This window comes from Chiloscyllium plagiosum, unplaced genomic scaffold (genome assembly GCF_004010195.1).
Source record: "Chiloscyllium plagiosum isolate BGI_BamShark_2017 unplaced genomic scaffold, ASM401019v2 scaf_78496, whole genome shotgun sequence".
Classification (NCBI taxonomy): domain Eukaryota; kingdom Metazoa; phylum Chordata; class Chondrichthyes; order Orectolobiformes; family Hemiscylliidae; genus Chiloscyllium; species Chiloscyllium plagiosum.
The window spans coordinates 1-7,526 of record NW_025208544.1 but is presented as its reverse complement, the minus strand read 5'-3'; the positions used below and the strand labels follow the sequence as shown (position 1 = coordinate 7,526).

Sequence of the window (7,526 nt, the reverse complement as noted above, 5' to 3'; positions counted from 1 at the left end):
AGCATATCTTTCCTTAGATAAGGGACCCAGAACTGTTTAAAGTTTTCCAGCTGTGCTCTGACTAGTGCCTTGTATAGTTTTGAGCAAGATCTCCGTATTTTTAGATTTCATTCCCTTCGAAATAAAGGCCAACACTCCATTTGTCCTATCTATTGAACTTGAATGCTAGCTTTTTGTGATGGATGCACAAGAGTTCCTAGATCTTTGTGCTGTAGCTTCCTGCAGTCTTTCCCTATTTAAACAATATACTTCTTGTCAAAGTGCATAATCTCACATTTTCCCTCATTGTATTCAAAGCTGGCAGTCAGACTTTAATCATCGTGCTCGGCCAAATTTACTTGGATAATTATAAGCACTGCTTACTTGATGCTCTTAGTGACTCTATCACCGGGCCCAAAATCAGAAATTGCTGGAAAAACTCAGCAGGTCCGGCAGAATCTGTGAAGAGAAATCAAAGTTAACATTTTGGGTTCGATGACCCTTAGAATATTGTGGAGTTAGGCTCAATTCAGGCACTGCAATGCTTCAGATAATTCATAATCCAAGCCAGATTCACATCCTACTTGTTGGATATGGAAAGCAGGAATAGAAAGATAATTGCAGAAGTGTGTAAAAGGGATTTCAGGCATTTCAACATGACCAAACAATGTACACAAGTCTAAGATCATTGCAGTCAGTGAGGGACTGGCTTTTATTGTGTTCAACCAATGCAACAATATACAAAAAAAAAGCTTTCAGCTTTTGCAGATTTATCACAACAAAAATTGAATAGGTTTGGAAGAATGATCAGAAAACCACAGCTTAATTGACAACACTTCCCAAAGCTCTCTCTTAGGAATCCAAATTAGTATGTTTTGATAAATGTGTCCGGAATAAATTCCCAAAATTAACTGATTTTATTAATTGTCATAAGGACCAGACACCCCTAGAACATAGGCATGAACCTTAAAAGATTCTCTCTCATTGCATCTAATCTTGGACTACTTAGTGATCATACACTGTGCTGTTCATAGCCTTGACCTGAAGTGGACCAGTAAAATGCAATTTTTCTGTTCCTAATGTATTGATGGTAGTAGCGTATGCTGATGTGCAATTTCAAAGGTATCAGACAAATACCTCATCCCAATTGCCAGTCGTCATCCACAAATATTTGCAGACCTTTTGACAGAGGCAAACAGAAACTCCAAGAAATACATTAGTTTTTTTTTAGTTCAGGTGCTGGGGCTAATTTGGCTTTCTGGCTCAGATTCGCTTTGTTTGCACAGTTCAGGTAGCAAACCTGGGACAGTTGTATGGGTCAGTTAGAGACTAATCAAAGGAAAGTCTAGAAGGTGTAAATTCACTATTATTAAATTCCTTTCTCCTACTATAAACAAATCAGAACAATGCGTTTAACCATTTATACACCAACTACAAATGTACAGAAATACATTAAAGTTACAACACAGAAACAGACCGTTCAATTCAACAAACACATATCAGTGTTTTAACACTTTTTGTGGAAGTAAACACATTTATCCACCTTTATCTATATTCCTCCTCCCTTTCTGTTCCATCTCTCAATCTTAGTTATTCTGATATATTGACAGTTTCTACACTGACCACTAATCCTGAAAGTGACTTTTACAGTCTCAACTCAGAAGTTTCTCTTGATATTTGTTCTAAATCTCCCACATGCAATCTTATATGAACACTGGAATAAAGTCAGTTTTCGACCTTGTTCTGTTCAATATAATTTTAAATATGTTTAATATCCCGAATCTTTTGGTTTTAACAGCAGACTAAGTACAAGCAAAAATTGCATGGACTGCGCAAACACAAGGGAAAGCGGCGTGTGGACTGCGCAAACGCAAGGGAAAGCGGCGTGTGGACTGTGTAAACATAAGGGAAAGCGATGCGTGGACTACATAACCACAAGGGAAAGCAGCTTGTGGACTGCGTAAACAAGGGGAAAGCAGCTCGTGGACTGTATAAACAAAGTGAAATGGTGTGAAAGACTGGATATACACAAAGTGAACAGTATGTTGCGCAATGTACACAAGAGCAGAACTAGTGTGCAGATCTGTATAAACATGGGAAATCCTGTGTGGGGCTGAACATATAAATGTTGTTTGTTCAGCTCACACAGGTATAAAGCAGTGGCACTTGGCTGTTATTTTGTTTGCTCAACTCTACAGATACCCATCACTGACACCCAGGTGTCTAATTTTATTTTCTAAGTTTACAGGTGGATTGTTAAAAGAGACTCGTTCACAATAAATGTGGCTACAGCGTAAACCGAACCTGTTCTCACTTCTATTGCCCATTCATGTACATTCCAGCTGGGGTGAATGGATAGTGCATCAAAGCGAAAATTTTGACTGAGCCTACATCAATTATTCAGGAATGTGGAAATTACTTGCAAGGTCTATATTGTCACCCTAGTGGAGGCCATGTTAAGCATTAAGGTTTTCCAGAGGGTATGGGTACTAACTGACACCATAGACATTTTCCATGTCTGATTAAAACACCAAATGAAACAGAAAAATTGACCGTTATGAAGGGAGAGAGATTTAGAACCCTTAAACTCTCCTACTGAATTGGGAAAAGGAGTGCCATATTCAGCACAAACAGCTCAATTTAAATGGTTTTCCGGCTAAATTGTTTCACTAAGGTGATTTTTGTTTAAATGGCCAATAACGGACAATGTCCCTGAAGAAAGGGTGAAACACACTAAAAAGCGCAATAGATATCAGTAGTTACAACAATGAGAAATGCTGTCAGGCAGAACATATAGAAGCTTGAACACAGCACCAACAGGTTCAAGAACAGCTTCTTCCCTGCCGTTATTAGACTGATGAATTGGACTCTCTAACTTCAAATAATGTTGATCTTGTTAATGTTGTTCTTGCCTCGCATATATCCTGGGCAGTGTAACCCGCAAGCCTCACTCTGTCCAAGTTCTTTTCACCCTATGATCTATATGTCCTTACTTACTATGAACTGCTTGTAATGCTTGTACTTAGGTACAATCAATTGAAATGTTGTTCTGAAAACAGCCAGAATTGCAACAAATCCAAGCATTGGCTTCAGCAAGTTTTTTTTATAGATATATAAACATTTAAAACATACTGGAAAGATTTAACAGCTTGAATTATAGGTCTTTAATCGTACACAAAAACCCTAAAAATATATGTGTGTGTGCGAGTGTGTGATAGAGAGAGAGAATCCAAAAGTGTACAAACCACTTCTCAAGTGTTGAAAAAAGCAATTATTAAAATAAAAAGCATTACACCATGCGACCTTTTAAAAATATTCTGTCAGAATTTGGCAGTTCCTTGTACATTTTCCCTATGATCTTCAAGATAAACTGCTTTCAGTAGACACTGATGGCTATCTTACTTAATAAAACATGAAACGCCAGTTGGAACTGCTTGGGTCCATCTCCAGCATCCACAGAACATCTAGCAAACTGAAGCAGCTGATTTTGAAGTACAGTGAGAGGTGATTACCCAGCCACTGTGTGCTTCCTCTTGCAGCCTACATACATTTTTGAAGGAATTAGCTTAATCAGAGTCATGTGGAAGCGCATCTGTTGAATATGACACAGCCTTTACTTCATAATCAATAAACCTGTTACCTCAGCTTTATACTCAGTTCAAGTTCCAGGCTTTTTTGCAAAATATTATTTTAACCTAATTATTTTACAAATAGGCATTTATTGGTTTAATCCAAGGAACAAAACATTGCCAAAGTAGGCTGTTGACCAGTTGTACTCCATCGCTGAAGTGATACTGCTGCCCCTAGCTAGACATGCTTCGATATACAGATGTCTTTATGATGCATTAAGGTCTCTAAACTTTTGAAATGTTCACTGTCAGTACGAAAACTCAGTCTTTGTACAGTGGAGGCAGAGAGGGAGATCAAGGATCAAAGGTTTTGCAGGAAATGTTCTGGCTGCTCCCTCTTGCATTTCTCCAGAAAGTAAAATAACTTAAAATTTCTTGATAGGTCAATACAGAACTGACATCACATCCGTGATCCTCGTTCTTGCAGAATCTGTAAGAGAAAGTAAACATATATCTTACTGTAATCCCCGCTGTAAGATCCATATATAACCTCTGTGCACAGACTATACAATACCATAGAACTCAGCTGCAGCACCTTGACAAAACAGGTCATAATGTACCACAGTTCATAGATATGCCATCTTGATAAAAAAGCTAAATACCAAAGATTTCAGGCACCTCACCTCAACAAGACAGCACAATCTATGATGTACACAGATGCATCACCTTGATAGCACACCCATAATATAACAAATTCAACACTGAAATTCTGTTTGGATATCTAGCCTAACTGTCTGGTCAGTAGATTAGCAAAAGCAACTAAGTAGACAACACTTTTTTACAACTTCCTGCCTTGGAAGGCACACGAGGGAAGGTATGCCACAGCATAGCTGTTTCCTAATACTCTCGAGGAGAAATAAATCATCTAAGGTTTCTGCTTCTGAATGTGATTGGAATCCCTAATGCATGTGTGCACATTACTTGACAGGAGGACTGGGCTCAAATCAAACATGGAAAGCATTTACAGACATTAAGGGATGATAGGAAAGTGGTTTATCCCATGATCTGGCTCCCTTACACCCCTGCATTATTAAAAATATTAAAATGTTCTAATCAGTAGCAATAACTGTTGCATGAAGTTGCATGTATTACACTGGCTAAGAGGTACTACTTCCAGCAGCACATCTAAATGATCAGGGTTCCTCTAGGTTTTGCATTCAAGTGATGAAGAATTCAGCTTCACAGAACAGCAACAATGGTATCAGCACTCAGACTAATTCTATGAAATTTATTCAACTTAATTTAAAAAATGCGTCTGCTAAATTATGTTGCTGTTGACTGGCACTAAAGCATAGCTTGTACTTAAGATTGCATAAGATTTTGGACAGTGTCTGTAATCCTGAAATTACTCATTTAAACTCATTCCAAAGAGGCAGACAAATTCAAACTGCCCCTCCTGAAGATGTTAATTTTTCACTGTGGTATGGTTTTCCCAATGCCTTAACCAGGAGGTTTTTTTTCCTCAAAGATAAGGTGGAATATTAAGTACCATCAAGCAATCCAATTGTGAAAGCATCACAGCCAAGCTCAGTTCTGCACTGACAATGTTCACTAACGGAAGAGTACTCCTTTCCAATAGGACAGACTGATCAAAATTTTAGGGGCAGTAAGATCAAGTTCAACAATAACAGAGTCAGGACCAGGGATGAAGCCTGGATGTGGATCGTGCAGCACAATGGACTTTAGTCCACACATGTAACATAATGTACAATTCTGAGAAATAGATGCTTCACATTGTGCTTCGTGACAGCAGTGACATTGACCTCCACTTACCGTCTCTGCAGTGCGTTTATAACTTGGTCAGAAGAGAACCATTCCCCTTTTACATTTGTATACTGAATAAATATAATGTTGGAGTCAAGGACAAGCTTTCAACAGCCAAGAAACTAACAATCTAAAAACTTTTTCTGCAGAGAAACATTAGAGGATTTTGTGGTTTCTGAAGGGTCACTGAACTCAAAACATTAACTCTACCTTCTCTCCAGAGGCTGCCAGACAGACCTGTTGCATTTTTCCAACAGTTTCTGCTTTTGTTTCTGACTTACAACATCGGTCATTCTTTAGGATTTTGGATCCATGGGGCTAGTCATAAAGAAGTATCAGTAAAGAATGAAGGTTAAATGATTAAAGTGGCAATAGCATACCAGCAAGGCAAGGAATGACTATATACCTATCCTAATATTAATAATCTTAATATCGTTAAGTTAAAAATTGAGAATGGAATCAAGTTATTGAGAGCAACACTAGCTGAAATGAATTGCCAAAACCTCCCTTGTGTCAGAGGCAATACCTAGGCGATCTGCTCAAGGTTTCATTCAGCAGGCAGAGCAAGATCGAGGACTGACTAGTCTTGCTTGTATTGGATCAGAGACTACATGGAATGGCAAAAGGCTTTGATGATACAAATTGAGGATGGGTTGCAGCAGAGTTTTCAATTTGCTCATGTTATTAGTAAAACAGCAACAGTTCTCCCCTCCCTCCCACCTTTTATTCTGAAAATCAGATGCACAGTAAGCAATAAACTCAAAACACAGCTTAACGTAAACTAAACAGGTGGGAGCATGTTTCTGATTATCAATATCTTAGCACCCAGCAAAGGGACTATGTAGATATATACAAATGGCAACAGGACAAGGTACAAGAAATTGGATTTTTAGTGCATGTATTTTGTAGATGTCCTCAAAATTGAAGCCTGGGTCTCCGTGGTGGACTATACCAAGCATCTCTGACTGCAGCACAGCAGAGCATTCAACACTAGGACAACACATAGCACACAATATCATTCTACCAAGCATATGGGCATCCAAGCTGGTCCAGTGCAGGGTCACAGTTTACAGTTCTACAAGGGTGAGGGCAAATGGGGAAAATAAGAGGGTTTGTGGGTTTCTACAGGTAGCCAATGCTCACCAGTACATTTTATTTCAAATTAATCTGAGTCATTCATTTCGCAATCCGTTTCTTCATCTTCGCTCTGGATTCAACATGCAGCAAAAATATAAACAGGAAGGAAAAAGAATGTTGTGGGAAATTTAAATTTTCAAACTATTGTCAAGTATCCTGTCAGCACTAAAAAAAAGGGTTCAGCAGAAATAGATGGAGAAAGGCCATTAATAAAAAGTTATACAATTTGTTTTACTGTTTTCATGAATTTGAAATCCAATATTTGTTTTTACTTCAATCTTCTGCGTCTTGTGAAAATGGAGATCCAAGGTGATATTTGGGAGAACTTCCAATATAGACAGTGTTGACTCCCAAAGGAGCGAGCTCAGCCTTTCAGTTTTCACTTAAGGGAACAAAGATTTATTTTTATGCAAGCATATGACATGCAAAACCTTGAACTTCCTCATTTTCAATGATCCATTCCATCCTGGTGAAACAGCAATTTACTTTTACTTTTCAATTTCTTGATCACATGGGACAATTGTCCAAGGAAAGGCAGATAGAGTTTAATTTAGATAAATGCGAAGTGCTGCATTTCGGAAAGGCAATCAGGGCAGGACTTATACACTTAATGATAAGGTCCTGGGGAGTGCTGCTGAACAAAGAGACCTTGGAGTACAGGTTAATAATTCCTTGAAAGTGGCGTTGTAGATACATAGGATTGTGAATCGGTGTTTGGCATGCTTGCCTTTATTGGCCAGAGCAAATGAGTGTAGGACATGGGAGGTCATGTTGCAGCTACACAGGACATTGGTTAAGTCACCTTTGGAATACTGCATTGAATTCTGGTCTTACTGCTACAGGAAGGATGTTGTGAAACTTGAAAGGGATCAGTAAAATTTACAAGCATATTGCTATGGTTGGAGGGCTTGAGCTATAGGGAGGGGCTGAATAGGCCGGGGCTGTTTTCCCTGGAGCGTTGGAGGTCGAGGGGTGACCTCACAGAGGTTTATAAAATCATGAGGGGTATGAATAGGA

The 7,526-nt window shown here is 38.7% G+C and overlaps 1 long non-coding RNA gene across 1 annotated transcript; it reads right to left on the bottom strand.

The window, feature by feature from the left end:
• Nucleotides 1–659: 659 nt before the first annotated feature.
• Nucleotides 660–7,103, bottom strand: LOC122546700. The gene is made up of 2 exons (XR_006310795.1): nt 6,516–7,103; nt 660–4,038 (listed from the first exon to the last, which is right to left on the bottom strand). It is a non-coding gene; the product is annotated as an uncharacterized LOC122546700 (long non-coding RNA).
• Between the last annotated feature and the right edge of the window lie 423 nt (nt 7,104–7,526).